A 16,402-nucleotide genomic window follows, 5' to 3' on the forward strand; every position below is an offset into this window, starting at 1 on the left:
TCATTTTCAGTTGTTTCTTAAGTCTTTGTGACCCCATTTTTGGGTTTTCTTGACAAAGATACTGGAATAGCTTTCCATTTCCTTCTGCAGCCCATTTTACAGATTGAGGAAACTGAGGCAAACAGGATTAAGACCTTTGTCCAGGGTCACACAGTTAGTGTCCAAGGCCATACTTGAACTCAGGAAAAGGTCTTCCTGACTCCAGGCCTGGAACTCTATCCACTGTGTCACCTGTCACCTAGCTGCCCATCTTGTTTGCTTATCTCTGCCTAACCAGGGAAAGCCTTATCACTCCATCCATCCACCCACCTACCCATCCTAACTTTTAAAATTTTGCCAGATTTCATGTAATTACAGAATATTAGAACTAAAAGAACCTTAGACCATTGAGCCTATAATGTCAAAGTTGAAAGGGATCTTAGAAGTCCTAACTCATTTTATAGATGGGGAAGCTAAAGTTAACAGTGAAGGCCCACACTTCCTGGACCTACATTTGAGTCTCAGATATTTACACTTCTGCTCCTGAATGTTTCATTTGTTTAGCACTCTCCTGTTTTCACCTATAGGCAAAAATAACACTTTCCTTGATTAAGCAAAGGTTCTATTTTTAAAACAGTACATACCGTGTTAGCAACAAGGAAGAAACCCTAGAGTTCTTTTGATACAACCACCTGCTGCATTCACAGGTCCCTTCTTCGACATCGCTGATAGGTTGCTCATCAATTTGACATCTGCTTCAATATTTCCCAGCTGCATAGAGCTTATTCTCACACAACGAAAAACTCATAAACCATGCCATTATTGAACAGTACTAGTCTTTAGCAAATTCTTTAGGAAATAAGGTTTTTTTGGGGGGAAAAAAACGAACATTCCCTTAGAGTTAAACTTCTGGGACCTTAACACTGTTTAGCCAAAAGATGTCACTCCAGACTGTCTAAGGATGCTTTTCCAGGCAGTGTTGTACAGTGGATAGAGCGCCAGACCTGGAAGTCAGAAAGGCATAGTTCAAATGCTATCTTAGATATTTATTGTGTTTGACCATCGTTTTAATCGCTTAAAACCTGTTTCTGCATCTGTAAAACGGAGAGCTTCATTCCCATAGAGTCTCCCACAAAGGATTGTTGTAGAACTCAAACTAAATCTTGTATGTAAAGTACTTGGCAAGTCTTAAAGCACTAACTTCATATCAATATGCTTGTAAACACTAGCTCTTATTGTTGCCATTATCCATGTAATTTAGTTGTCTTATAGAATACTAGAATGGGAGGAGACCTTAAAAGGTACAATATCAGAATCTGAAGGGATTTAGGAATTAAATACTGAATATTAAAACTGGAGGAAAATTAGGCTAGCCCAAGGGTAAGGAACCTGCAGCCTCAGATATCTCACCTCAAGGGAATTTGTTCTGTGAAATTTGGATTCAGTCAAAGGGCTGCACTTGAGGGCCTAGAAGGCCACATCTAGCCTCAAGGCCACAGGTTCCCCTCCCCTGCTCTAGACTATGAACATTATATGTCATGAACCAAAGAACATAGAATGGCAGAACTGGAAGAGATCATGAGCTCCTAGCCCTGACACTACACAGGCTTATAGTAGTTCAGAAGAGGGTCATGGCCTTGTAGAAGTCTTGGGAGAGGAGGACATTAAGGAGGGTAGAGGAGGAGGGCTGTCAAGAAAGATAATAATGGGGCGGCTAGGTGGCTCAGTGAATAGAGAACCGGCCTTGGAGTCAGGAAGACCTGAGTTCAAATCAGGCCCCAGACGCTTAACACAAAACTAGCTGTGTGACCTTGGGCAAGTCACTTAACCCCAATTGCCCTACCTTCTCCCCTCCAAAAAGCAAAAAAAAAAAAGAGAGAGAGATAATAATGCCCCCATAAAGAAAAGAAAGAAAAGAGCATCAATAAAAAACATTTTTAAAATACACAGAAAAGGGACAGCCAGGTGGCACAGTGAGTTAGAGCGCCGGCCCTGGAGTCGGGAAGACCTGGGATTGGTTCCAGCCTCAGATACTTAGCACCCACACAAAATAACTGGCCGTGTAACCCTGGTCAAGTTACTTAACCCCAATTGCTTTAAAAAAAATACACAGAAAAGACCAAAAGAAGTTCAGGAGACAGTCAAGAAGGGCAGTGTTGGTGCTACCATATTAAATTGTATATACTTTTTTTTTTTTGCTTTTTTTTGGAGGGCAATTGTGGTTAAGCCCAAGGTCACATGGCTAGTTTTTGTGTTGTGTCTGAGGCTGGATTTGAACTCAGGTCCTCCTGACTCCAGGGCTGGTGCTCTATTCGCTGTGCCACCTAGCCACCCCGGATATATTCTTTAAAAAGAAAAGACTATGTATTCAATTTCATATTAAATCTTCTTTTTCTGTCTCATGGAAATGTAATTTTGTTGATGACTAATGAGCTCAGAACAAAAAACTTGAAAAGGAAGATAGAACATGTAGCTATTACACTAAGAAATCATTTTCCTTGAGAATCACTCTTCTTTCTAAATACCAAGCCGGCCCACTTCCTGGCCTTACTAGGCCCTCAGAAGGTGGCTAGACATTTATGAAGCTCTTACCACGTTTCAGCCACTACACTAAGCACTGGAGACACAAGGAAAGGCGAAAGACAGTCTTGTTCTCAAGGAGCTCACAGTCTAATGGGGAAGACAACATGCAAACAACAATGTACGAACAAGATATACTAGAGATAATCAACAGAGAAGAGGCTAAAGAATTAAGGGGGAATCAATCAATCAACAAACGTGCATTAAATGTCTACACCAGACACTGTGAAAAAAAGAGACAAAAGATGGTTTCTGCCCTCAAGAAGCTTACAATCTACTGGGGACACAACATGTAAACAAATATTATACAAGTCAACCTGTATACAGGATGAATAGAAAATAATTAACAAAGGGAAGGCACTAGAATTAAGAGAAGTTGGAGAAGGCTTCCAAACTTAAAGGAAGCCCGGGAGGTCAGTAGGCAACCCTGAGGACCTCAGTAAGGCTTCAAGGAGTGAGCTGCACAGAGTAATTTCAGTCTTTACTTGTAAGTCACAATAACCCCCAAGTAAGGTAGCACAAGTATTAAAGCTCCCATTTTACAGATAAGGAAAATGATGTTCATTTCAATCATGTGTATATCAGTTGTTAACATTTAATAATATCATTTTTCATCTCTTCTCAGCTCATCTTTTCAAACAGTTGTAATTATTACTCAAGTAACCCAAGTAGTTAAGAGCCAACAGAAATCAGAAGGGGATATTACTCCTATGGGAGAGGAGTACTCCTTTTTAAACTTGGATTTGGAGGCCCGGGTATTAACAACAGAGCTCCTAGCTCATATTTTTTTTGCTGTCTTAGCAACAACTTCACCTGAATAGCCAATCAATAAAGAAACATTTATTAAAAGCAGAAACTGTGCTAAGCACTAGAGACAAAAAGTTAAAATTAAAACTAATCCTTACCCTCAAAGAGCTTGTAAACTAACACTACCTACTTATAGACACATCAGAGAATCTATGATTGCATTAATGGACCCTACATCACTGCAAATTGCAAATTATCTGTGCCTTGTTATTCAGTGTGATGCTTACCCATTTCTTTCCAAAAAAATTATAAAAGATGTACCCAACATGCTGGACACTCTTCCCCAGGTTCTTTTAATAGTTAGTCAATACAACCTTGGTCCCCATGGATGAAAGACAGAACGTACTTTCTTCTTGGCAAAAAAAAAAAGTGGGGTGCTACAGATATAGAATGTTATATATACTCTCAGTAATTGAGTTGCTTACTTTTGCTTGTTTTTCTCTGTTACAAGGAAGCATATTTAGAAAAGTAGGGTTTAGAAGCGTGTTCTTTTGGGGAGAAGTATATTTAGAAACAGCATTGAACCTGGAGACAGGAAGACCTAAGTTCAAATCCAGCCTCTGATACTTGATAGCTGTATGACCCTGGGCAAGTCACTTAACCCTGTTTGCATCAGTTTCCTAGTCTATAAAGTGAGCTAGAGAAGGAAATAGCAAATCATACCAGTATCTTTGCCAAGAAAACCTCCTGGACAGTATGATCCATGGAGTCATAAAGATTCTGACATGACTGAACCACCACAATACTTAGAAATGTAAGGCTGAAAAAAAAAGATTTGTATTGGACCTGTGATTTTAGCAGTGTAGAGAATGTTTTGGTGAGGAAACTGCTTACACAAATTGGCATATGCTCTTCTACTTCCAATCTTAGAGAACTGCCCAAGATCACAAAGCCAGGATATGTCAGAGGCAGGACCTGAAACCCAGTTTCCACGACTTCATGGGCAGGACTCCATTTATTCTGCCTCAGTGCTTCTCAAAGGCAGTATCAACGCTGTTAAAATCTGTGCTTCATGTATACCAGCTCAGAACATAGACTGCCACAGCCAACACATAAATTAAATGAAAGTCGATTGAACAATCATTTATTAAGTGCAGGCCACCTGGATGAGTCACAGGGAATGCAAAGATGAAAAATGACACAATCTTTGTCCACAAAGTATTTACAGTCTAGAAGGGAGAAAGAAAGCGTATTCAAATAAGAAAATGATTAAGTGCATCGAAGAGGTCAGGATGGAAAGAGGGAGGGACCACTTCTGGTTGGGAAGGATAAGGAAAGCTTCATGGAAAAGGTGCCCGAGGAACAAGTTCTTCAGGAAAGAAAGATTTCAACAAGAAGAGATGTGAAGCTAATCTGTTCCCTAGTATGTCTCCAATTCTGGTAATAGAAATTCAAAAGTGAGTTAGTATGTTTCCTCAAGAAGGCTATATTCTTTATTTTTTCCTTTTTTTTTGGGGGGGGGGAGGGAAGAGAGGGCAATTGGGATTAAGTGACTTGCCCAAGGTCACATGGCTAGTAAGTGTTAAGTATCTGAGTCCAGGTTTGAACTCAGGTCCTCCTGACTCCAAAGTCAGTGTTCTATGTACTGTGTCACCTAGCCGCTCCAAGAAGCCTATATTCTAATAAGAAGAAACAATTAGCAAAGAGGAGTCGTGACTAGAGATGGGGATTTTGGTCTCCAGGGTTGCAGAAATGGTGACTTGATCCACCAGGCAGTCAATCAGCAAAGACCTGAATTGATTTTTTTTTTTGAAGTTAGATGATAGCAATTACTGAATGAAAACAGAAAGGCACACACACACACACACATATATATACACATATATGTATGTATATATAGTATATATACATATATGTATGTATACATAGTATATAGTATGATAATATATAGTATACTATAGTATAGTGTATATTATAATATATAAAATAATACATATTTTTTCTAGGCTATACATGCTACCTTTGCAAGAGCAGATCATCTTTTAGGGCATAACAACCTAACAAAAATGCAGAAAAGTTGGAATATTAAATACCAAGAGGCAGCCAAAATTCATATTTAGATTAGTACTGTATTATTGGACAGCTAGGTCACACTGCAGATAGAGTGCTAGGCCTAAAGTCAGGGAGACTCTTCTTCCTAAATTCAAATCTGGCCTTAGACACTAACTGTGTGACCCCAGGCAAGTCACTTAACCCAGTTTGCCTCAATTTCCTCATCTGTAAAATGAACTGGAGAAGGAAATGGCAAACCACTACAGTATCTTTGTCAAAAAATAAGTCTAAATGGGGTTATGAAGGTCAGATATAACTGAAATGGCTGAACAACGAAAGCTCCAAAAACAATAGTAGTATTGATTTGATTCTGATCAAACAAGAGCAGGAGGTTGTGGGGGCAAAGGGCAAGATAAGCTCCAGGCTAAAGTTACAAAGCTTAGTGAATTAAAATTCCCGCTGGCAGCAGGCTATCTCTGTAGGTGTGGTCTGAGGGTGCTGTTACAAGTGGAGAGAGGAAAGCAGAGTAGGGTCAATGGCAAGACAGATGTGCAGATGTCCAGGTTGTATGGACATTAGTCGATAAACATTTGTTAAGCTCCTACTATGTGCCAGGCACTGTGCTAAGCACTGGACATATAAAAAGAAGCAAAAAAACAGTCCCTGCTCTTAAGAAGCTCACAATCTAATGGAGGAGACAAGAAAACAAATGTGTACAAACAAGTTGTACACAGTATAGATAGGAAATAATTCATACAGGGAAAGCACAAGAATTAAAAGGGGTTGGAAAAGGCTTCCTCCAGAAGGTGGAATTTTAATTAGAATGTGAAGGAAGCCAGGAGGTAGAAATGAGGAGGGAGAACATTCCAGGCATGACAAGCAGAGAAAATACCAAGGTGGAGTGTCTTGTTTGTAAAATAGTCAGAACGCCCATGTCACCAGACTGAAGTGCTCATGTCAGGCAGTAAGGTGTAAGACTGGACAGGTGGAGGTGGGGAGGGATAGATTAGGAAGGGTTTTGAATGCAAGAAGATTTGGGGTTTGATCTTGAAGGCAATAGGGAGTCACTGAAGTTTTTTGAGTAGGGAAATACTGAAATCGGAACTGTGCACTAGGAAGCTTACTTTGCTAAGCAAAGTAATTTTGACTACACTGTTTCTCATATCCAGATTTTTACCTTTCTTTAAGTAAAAAGTGATGGTTTTAAACTAATGGATTTTTAAGATCCCCTTCAGCTCTAAAGCTCTCTCTTCTGTGCTTTAGAATGTGCATACCATTTCACCCAGCAATACCACTTGTAGGGCTGTATCCCAAAGAGATCATACAAGTGGGAGTAGGACCCATATGTATAAAAATATTAATAGCATCTCCTTTTGTGGTGGCAAAGAATTGGAAATCAAGAGGATGCCCATCAATTAGGGAATGGCTAAATAAGTTGTGGTATATAAATGTAATGAAATACTATTGTGCTATAAGACATGAGGAGCAGGGGCAGCTAGGTGGCGCAGTGAATAGAGCACCGGCCCTGGAGTCAGGAGGACCTGAGTTCAAATCCGGCCTCAGACACTTGACACACTTACTAGCCATGTGACTTTGGGCAAGTCATTTAACTCCAATTGCCCTCCAAAAAGCAAAAAATAAATAAATGAATGAATGAACAAACAAACAAACAAGCCAACGAGGAGCAGAAGGACTTCATAATAACCTAGAGAGACATATAAACTGATGCTGAGTGAGGAGAGCAGAACCAGGAGAACTTTGTACACAATTACAGACAGACAGATCATATCTTGGATGACTGACTTTGATAGACTTGGATCCTCTCAGCAATGCAAAGCTATAAGACAGCTCCAAAAGACGCATGATGGGAAGGGTTATCCACATCCAGAGAAAGAATTACAGAGTCTGAATGCAGACTACGTGCTCTCTCTCTTTTGTGTTCTGTTTTGTTTCGTTCCTTCTGTCTCATTCACTCTATTGGTTATTACCCTTCTTTACAACTTGGCTAATGTTTAATGCAAAGGTATTTGTAGAATCTACCTCAGATTGCATGCTGCCATGGGGGATAAAGGGGGAGGAGAAGGAGGGGGAGAAAATTTGGAACTCAGTCTTGTGGAGATGCATGTTGAAAACTGAAAATAAATACAAAAAAAGAAATAGCTTTTAAATTAAAAAATAAATAAATTGTATGGTGCAGAAACTCTCCTGTGTTAGTCTTGCCTCCCTTACTAGAGAGTAAGCTTCTTGAGAGAATTCATCTCATCTACTTCTAGATTTCTGATGATATGTAGAGGAGAGGTCTGGCTGGATGCGGGGCTGCTCAAACACTTGTCAGTTGATTGAAATTGAAAGGAGTCTATTGAAAAAATATACATACATATATTAGCCATAATTATATATTACTATCATAATACATATTATTTTACATGTTATAATACATTATCCAATATATTACTATGTATTAATGTTATGTAATATCAATTCTATCAATCATAATTATTAAGACAGTGTAAACCTTCCTTGGACCCTACCGCACCCTCACTCTATTTCTCTCTTCCCTTTTACTACCAAACGTCTAGAATGGATAGCCTATACAGCCTGCCTCCATTTACCCTCTCACCACCCAGTCATTCTTCTATGCCTTTCTAATCTGGTTTCCATCTCCACTATTCTGAAGAAACAGCTCTGACTGATGATAGCAGTCACTTCCTATTGCCAAATCCAATGACTCTTCTGGTTCCCATCCTCCTTGACCTCTCTTCAGCATCTGATACTGGGGACAACCTGCTCCTTCCATATACCCCGACTCTGGGGGACATAAACAAGCAGGGCAACATCATTATTCCCATACTAAGTTTAATGTATATTAAAAGGAACAAACTCTATGTCATGGGGTTCAGCGTTAGATGGTCTTCTTTGTGTATAAAAATGTTCATAAGTGTTTATGATTTTTCTATTTCATAATTATTTCTTTTAAGTTTTTAAAGACATTCACTCTTTCCCCAGGTTCCATGACACTGTCCTTTCATAGTTCTCTTTCTCTATTTGACCATTCCCTCTCTCCTTTGTTAGTTTCTCTTCCTCCTTCCTTCCATCTGTTAAGTGAAGGTGTCCCTTAAGCTTTGGTCCTTGGGCTCTTCATTTCTCTCTTCAATCTCCTTTGATTATTGGTGTTCCTGTGGCTTCAACTATAGTCTCTATGCTGATGACTCCTGAAACCAGATCTCTGTTCCTGCCCCCCCACCCACCCAAAGTTTTGCTCCTGTATTTTTCAATGCTGAATACCTTCACCTGGATAGCCTATCAGCACTCCAAACTCATTATGCCCCAATCCAAATTATCTTCTTGCCCAAAAAACTGTGACTCCTCCCCACCAATTTCTCCATTTCTGTGGCTTGCAGTAACTTGGACATCTAGACTCAAAACTTAAAATCGTCCTTTACTTCTCCCTTCTCTCTCACCACTCATACTTAATTAGCTGCCAGGTTGGATGCACTCTCTCTACAGTAAACTGTGAAGAACCTAGGCTCTAAAGCAGTGCTTCTTAAATTGTGAGTCACAACCCCATGTGGGGCTGTGTAACTGAATGTGGGGGTTGTAAAGAATTTGGCAACAGTAAAAGGTATCTGAACACACATTGCATGGAGCAACTTCACTGCAGCCTTTGTTCTGAACACGCAACATATGCACTTTGCACTGTTCATGCCGTCACACCACACAATACCCACAAACACTGCCAGAAATACCACAACTCTGATTCAAGACTACTGTCAGTTATGAATTACAGTGTTCTTACTGTACATAAAAAATCATTAAATGAATTTTGACTTGGGATTAGGAGAGAAATTCCAACAATTTCTGAAATGGTCCTAAACATACTTCTGCTATTTTGTATTACATTTTTATGCAAAGTACTCTCAGTATTGACAAGTTTAAAATCAAAATATTGATCAACTATGAAAAATGTTGAAGATACTCTACATCCTGCAGTATCCAATATTCCACCAAGATTTAATTTTTTTTTGCTTTTTTTTTTGGAGGGGGGAATACAGGGCAATTGGCGTTAAGTGACTTGCCCAAGGTCACACAGCTACTAAGTGTCAAGTGTCTGAGGACAAATTTGAACTCAAGTCCGAATGACTCCAGGGCCGGTGTTCTATTCACTGTGCCACCAAGCCGCCCAAGATTTAATTCTTTATGTAAAAATAAACAAGCACATCCATCTCATTAGTATATAAATTTGCTTTCACCTTTAGTAAATGGCAAAGAATTGTTTTAAAATAATTTCTTTATGATCTATTATTAGTAAATGTCTGATTTGTACACCTATTTCATATACCTAATATACCTTGGATCATGTAAAAATTGGGGGGGAGAAGGTTCAGGAAGTTTAAGAAAACTGTTCTATTATATGAAAGGCTTGTGATTCACTTTGCTGGAGGGAGTTTCCACACCAATGAAATCACCAGCCTCTAAGTATATTGTTGTATTGTAAAGCCAAGCATGAGCAGCTTTCCAGAGGACTGCTGCTGTGAACAGCTTTCAAGGTTCTGATTACATAGTATAGCAAATTCTCTATTTATTCAACAACAAATCAGAGCAAAACATTCACAGAAAATCAAGGTACAGCATTCACAATGTTACAACTTATCACAGAAAATCAAAATACAGTATTCAACATGTCACATCTCAACAACTCATCACTAAAATGGCCACATAGTTTTCACTAAAGTGGTCACATAGTTTTAAACAAAGTACACTCATTTAATCAATCACAAAATCCTTAATTTTATCACAAAGTACAAAATCAAAGTTCTCCACCCTAGGTCACAGTAAATTATAATCTTCTCAGTCAGTACACAGTATTCAAGTAAAGTCTTCTTTCAGCTTGACTTAAGGCTGGCTCTCAGCTTCCACGGTTCCTCTTCCATGCTCCCAGCTCCAACTGTCACCTGGATTCAAAGGCAGGCATTTCCCAGTTCCTTGTTCAGCTCCTTGTCCAGTTCCCATTCCATATTGAAGTTCACAATGTCCAGTCCACCTCAAACCCTTCACAGTTCCTGTTTCTGGGAAGACAAAGCTTGACAGAGGCACAATAATATTCATGCACGTTGCCAGCACCACCATCAATTCACTGTCTGCCTGTGAAATCAACTCAGACCCACCAAGGTCTGAGAACTCAACACAAATCATCAATATAGAAATCAACACAGACCCACAAACAAGGTCTAAGAGGTCAGCACAAATCATCAGTAAAGTCCCAGGACCTCTAAAACCCTCCTCCAGGACTTCTGTAAACATACAACCAGAAAATCCTCTTTCAGGGCTTCCACTAAGGTCCCAGGGAATCTGTACAAAGCATCACAAACAAACATGAACACAGACAGTGCAGACAAACAGAGTGCTGGGATACCACAAGTTTTATCTTTTTTTTTTAAGCAATCGGGGTTAAGTAACTTGCTCAAGGTTACACAGCCAGTTATTTCTGGGTGCGGTGCTGAGTATCTGAGCCCAGATTTGATCCCCAGGTCATCCCAACACTGGAGCCGGTGCTCTTACTCACTGAGCCACCTGGCCACCCCTAAGTTTTCTCCTTCTTGACTCTGCCACCACAAGAGTCCTCTTCTCAGTTCTGCTGTCTCTAGCCTGGAAATTCTCCCACTTCCTGTTGCAGGGATTCATGAGTTCTAGGGTTCACAAGTTTGGTGTTCACACATTCTGTTTCTTAACAGACTTGATACAAGGCTCAAAAGAAACTTGAACTGAAACAATGTGTTAATTCAATAGCTGAAACAAGGTGTGAACTACTTCTGTGCTTACCATTACAAGTATTTGAAGATAAAGACAGAAAATAAACACATTTTACTTTCCTAGATTGTACCTTTATTTTCTGGAATGATCATTTGTAATTAATGTGACAGTTAAAAGATGATGTCTTGAATACTGTATTTTAAGCTTTTCTAGGTCATGACTAAAGATACAGTCAGCAAAAAAAAAAAGGAAGAGAAAATAGTAAATTTATTAATTCTGGCTATTTTTTATACTCTTATTGCCAAAGCTTGTAGAAGGAAGAGAATTAAGTAAAATTGATTGTTGTTCAGTCGTGTCTGACTCTTTGGGACTCCAGTTGGGATTTTTTTTGGCAAAGATAGTGGAGTGGTTTGCCATTTCCTTCTTGAGCTCATCTTCCAGAAGAAGAAACTGAAGCAAACAAGGTTAAGTGATTTGCCCAGGGTCACATAGCTAGTAAGTGCCTGAGACTAAATTTGAACTAAGGTCTTCCTGACTCCAGTCCTGGCACTCTATCCACTGAGCCACCTAGTGGCCTCATTAAGTAATATATTTTTCCTTTATTAAAATTTTCAGTAACCAGAGGTGAATCCATGAAGCGAATTTTGCTGAGAACAGAAGAAATAGTTTAGAAAAAAGAAGACACTTGTTGCCAAGGTGTTTACAAACCCCACCTCAAATACCAAATAACAATAAGTTAATCACAACTCCCATGCCACAGTGTCCAAATCTGTAAAATGGGAATCATAATACTAGCACTGCTGACCTCCCAGGGCTGTTGCTAGAACAACACTTTGCAAATTTTAAAATTCTATAGAAGTGTCAGCTGGTGATAGTAGCAACAATAGCAGCAATAGTACTGGTAGTTCTTTTTTTTTTTAAGACCAGACCTATGATTTCAATGGCATAAGAAACTCTGGGTACCAACACAGGTCTGTACCTGCTCCACTATAGCCTGGTTAGAGGTGGGAATCGTCACCATCATCACCAAAGACTTTTATACAGCTTATTATGTTCTAGGCATCATGATGAAGGTCTTACAATTATTTCTCTCATTTGATCCTCACAACCACTCTAAGACGGAGGGGGTGCTATTATTATCTCCATTTTATAGATGAGAAAACTAAGGCAAACAGGAGGTAAGTGACTTGCCACAGGGTCACACAGTTAGTATCTGAGCCTAAATTTGAACTCAAGCTTTCCTTACTCCAATGCTGGTCTCTCCACACACTAATAGTAGTGGACATAAATGCTTAAGTTTATTGTCAGATTCAGGGCAGCTCAGTGGCACAATGAATAGAGTGCTGGGCCTAAAGCCAGGAAGACTCCTCTTCCTGAACTCAAATCCAGTTTCTAACACTTACTAGCTGTGTGACCCTGGGCAAGTCACTTAACCCTGTTTGCCTCAGTTTCCTCATCTGTAAAATGAGCTGGAGAAGGAAATGGCAAACCACTCCAGCTTCTTTACCAAGAATGGGTTCATGAAGAGTTGGACATGATTAAGCAACAACAACAAATGTCAGATTTCACAGTCAGGGTTCAAACTCGATAAACTCTCATCTACACAAAGGTGTACTGGAACCAGTTCTAACTGGGTCAAGAGAGCCAACTGCTAGATTTTTTAGTGTTAAAATTTATAACTGAGAAATTGACAATAGTTACAAAGTAGAGCTTGATTTGTTGTTTCGTTAACTGTCTAAAATTAAGAAAGCATTAATAATACAGATTAAACTTAAACCACCTCTGCATAATTTTTCCACCAAAGAGCCAAGTTGTTAAACATTTAGCAGCCCACTCCTGAACTGGCCCATAAGTACTGTTTGAACTCAGCAGATGTACAATAGAAGACTGGGGAATAAAGCCATCACCAGAGTGGAGGTCTGGCTGACTGGAGGAGGAGGAGGAGGAGGAGAAGGTGATGATGATGATGATGAAGATGAAGATGATAACTTGCATTTATATAGTGGTTTAATGTTTGCAAAGTACTTTACATTCATTATCTCATTTGATTCTCACCAAGTTTCTTTATCTATAAATGAAATTCCTATTTCCCTCTCTGTAAAATTAAGGAATTGAACAAGAAGTTTGCTAAGTCCTTCCAACTTTATAATTTCACCATAACCCAGATCTTACTTAAACTAATGATTATTTACACCAGCCATGTAGGAGAAAAGTATTGCCAACCCTACCCCCTGTTCTTTCATCCCAATCCTCCTTAACCTGACCTCAACCATGTCCTATCTAACCCCATCCACAGTAACCTATGTAATTCCTGTTCTGCAATGAACACATTTTCCTTCATCCTAGACTACTTTCTCACATGTTTTCCATCCAATAACCCTCACTGAGATTTGACTCCTGCCTGATTACAGTGCATCCCCAGTCATCTTCTCCAGCCCTGGCAGTGTACCTTATCTCACATTCTACCAACACTGGCCTTGAAGGGGAAGTCAAAATGCTCCTTGCTCCCTATTGCCATTGCCAGATCCTACCTTCATCACTTAGCAACTTCTCCTTACACACCTACTCAGTTCACATCTCCCCAACATCTCCAAGAGTTCAGCACTCACCTTATCATCTTCCTCTCCTCCTCAAGTTCTGTCTTTTTATTAGAGGACTTCAATATTGAATTGATGTTCTTTCTCACTTTTTAACCTCTCAATTTTTCAGCCTCCTTAAATCCCAAGACATTCTTTCTCAGCCACACATAGGGAAGGTCAAACTGTGTCTCATCATTACCCACTAGCATTCCACTATCTAAGTTAGAAGCTGGTATTCCTTTACCTGGCCATAAACTCGTATGGGAGCACCTAGGTGGTGTAGTGAATAGAGCAATAGGCCTGGAGTCAAAAAAGACCTGAGTTCACATTTGAACTCAGATACTTACTATTTGTGTTACCCTGGGCAAGTCACTTAACCTCAGTTTTCTCATCTGTAAAATTAGTTGGAGAAGAAAATGGCAAACCACTCTAGTATCTCTGCCACAAAAACCCCTTGGGGTCACAAAGAGTTGGATGCAACAACAAACTCCTGTCACTCCATCTCTATCTAGGTTTCAGCCCTCCTAAGTATATTCTTCACATTCATTGAAAATTCTAATCACTCTACCTTTTCTCACACCATTCCTTTTATTATGACTTCACTTTTCTCCTTTTCCATTCTTGACCCTAGAGCTAACCATAACCAGTTCAACTCTACACTGTCCTCTATTCTCAAATGTTTTACCCCTTGTATCACCACTCAGCTCTTACCAAACCTTGCCTTTAATTTTTCCTATCATCTGCCCAAATGAAGGTAGAAAAATTTTCACAAATGTGCTGCCTGGTGCATTATAAATTCGTGTTATACAACTTCCATTTGGTCCTCACCACAGCAAATCAGTTCTTTTATTCTTTCCTAATGGAATCCCTATCTTATTCCTCACAGAAGCTATTCCTAATTTTCTCTTTTCTCCTTGAGCTTCCCACAAATCCCCCACCCCTTCTTTCTTAGATGAGGAACTTACCTCCCATTTTATTGAGAAAATAGTGAGCATTTGACATGAATTCTCTCTTCCACTATTCTCTTCATCTCAATAGCCCTTGCTATGACCCCCTCCTCTCTTCACTTTTCCTTCAGTTTCTGCTAAACAGGTAGTTTTCTTCCTTTCAAAGCTGGTACTGCCCTCTACACGTGTGCTTAATCTCATCCTCTCCAGTTTTCTCCAGAAGATTGAAACATTAAACATTCTTTCACTTCCTAATATTCAATGTATCTCTCTACTAGTTCCTACTCTACTCTACTCCCTTCAAACATGTCCAACTCTGTTTATATTTTAATGAAATTTCTTTTCATTGAAAATGTTTTTCTTGGGGTGGCCAGGTGGCACAGTGAGTAAGATCACTGGCCCCAGAGTCGGGGAGACCTGGGATCAGTTCTGGGCTCAGATACTTAACACCCACACAAAAATAACTGGCCCTGTAACCTTGAGCAAGTTACTTAATCCCAATTGCTTAGGGGCAGCCAAGTGGCGCAGTGAGTAAGAATGCCGGCCCTAGCGTCGGGATTCTGGCCTCAGATACTCGGCACCCACACAAAAATAACTGGCCGTGCAACCTTGAGCAAGTTCCTTAACCCTGATTGCTTTAAAAAAAAAAAAAAAAAAAGAAAGAAAATGTTTTTCTCCCTCCCACCTACCACAACCCTACTTGAGAAACAGAGAAAAAGAAAAAGAGGAAAAAAAAGCAAACCTCTCTTACAGACTTGTATAATCCAGCAAAATAAATGTCTTCTTTGTTGTGTCTCAATCTGCACTTTAGATCCTTTACCTCTCCTTCAGGATGGCAGGTTTCAGGTGGCATGTTTCATTATGAGTCCTCTAGAATTGCAAGTGGTCATTGCATTAATCAGAGTTCCTCTGGTGATTTTATAGTTGTTTGTCTCTACAATATTATTGTGGTTATGTAAATGGTGCTGCTCACTCTGCATCAATTCGTGTCTTACCACATTTCTCTGAAACAGCCCTTTCATTATTTCTTACAACACAATAGAATTCGATCTTATTCATACACCATTCCCCTTTCAGTCATTCCCCAATTGATAAGTTCCCTCAGGTTCTAAGTCTTTCCCACCATATTAAAAGAGGTGTTATTAATATTTTTATACATGTGAACCCTTTCCCTCTTTTTTTGATCTCTTGGGGTTTTAGACCAAGTAAAGATATCACTGGGTCAAAGAGCAAACACACTTTAATAATTTGGGGAGAGGTGTAATCCCAAAAGTGTCCCAGGCAATTGTCAATTTTCTATCAACATCTCTGCTTAGTTTTGAAATCTCATCACCATGCAAATTGACTCAGTTTTTGATACTCAGTACCTCCCTCCTCTCCTCTTTGATTGAACTCTTCCCCAAACCTTCCTTTTGAGAGGGCTTTCAGGATTTTCTATGTAACTCTTTATTTTCCATCAGCAGCTCAGCTTGCCTTCAACTCCAGAGAATATCAGACCTCCTGGTTCCTTTCTCCCTCTGCTTTTCAGCTTCCTTTTGTATGCTATCTTTCCTCATTAGATTGTAAGCTCCTTCCAGGTAAGTCCTGTTTTGTTTCTTATTTTTATCCCCAACACAGTATAGTGCCAAGCATGTAGTAGGCACTTACTAAATGTTTATTAAATTGAACTGAATTGCTTTCCAGTATGGCCAGACCAATTCATAGCTCCACCAACAATGTATTAAAAATGTACCTGTTTTTCCATATTTTGTCTAGCATTTGTCATTT

General features: G+C 39.5%; 1 protein-coding gene across 1 annotated transcript in view; it reads right to left on the bottom strand.

Moving 5' to 3' along the window:
- Nucleotides 1-4,349: 4,349 nt before the first annotated feature.
- Nucleotides 4,350-16,402, bottom strand: part of ZNF217 (zinc finger protein 217) — a 74,959-nt gene continuing 62,906 nt past the window's right edge. The window contains exon 5 of the mRNA XM_069072437.1: nt 4,350-4,359. The gene's annotated coding sequence lies outside the window, so the exon portion shown is untranslated. The remainder of the gene's footprint in view (nt 4,360-16,402) is intronic.

The sequence above is a fragment of the Petaurus breviceps genome, unplaced genomic scaffold (genome assembly GCF_028583685.1).
Source record: "Petaurus breviceps papuanus isolate PSGF00001 unplaced genomic scaffold, PetGlider_PUasm1.0 90847, whole genome shotgun sequence".
In the NCBI taxonomy this organism is placed as follows: Eukaryota; Metazoa; Chordata; class Mammalia; order Diprotodontia; family Petauridae; genus Petaurus; species Petaurus breviceps.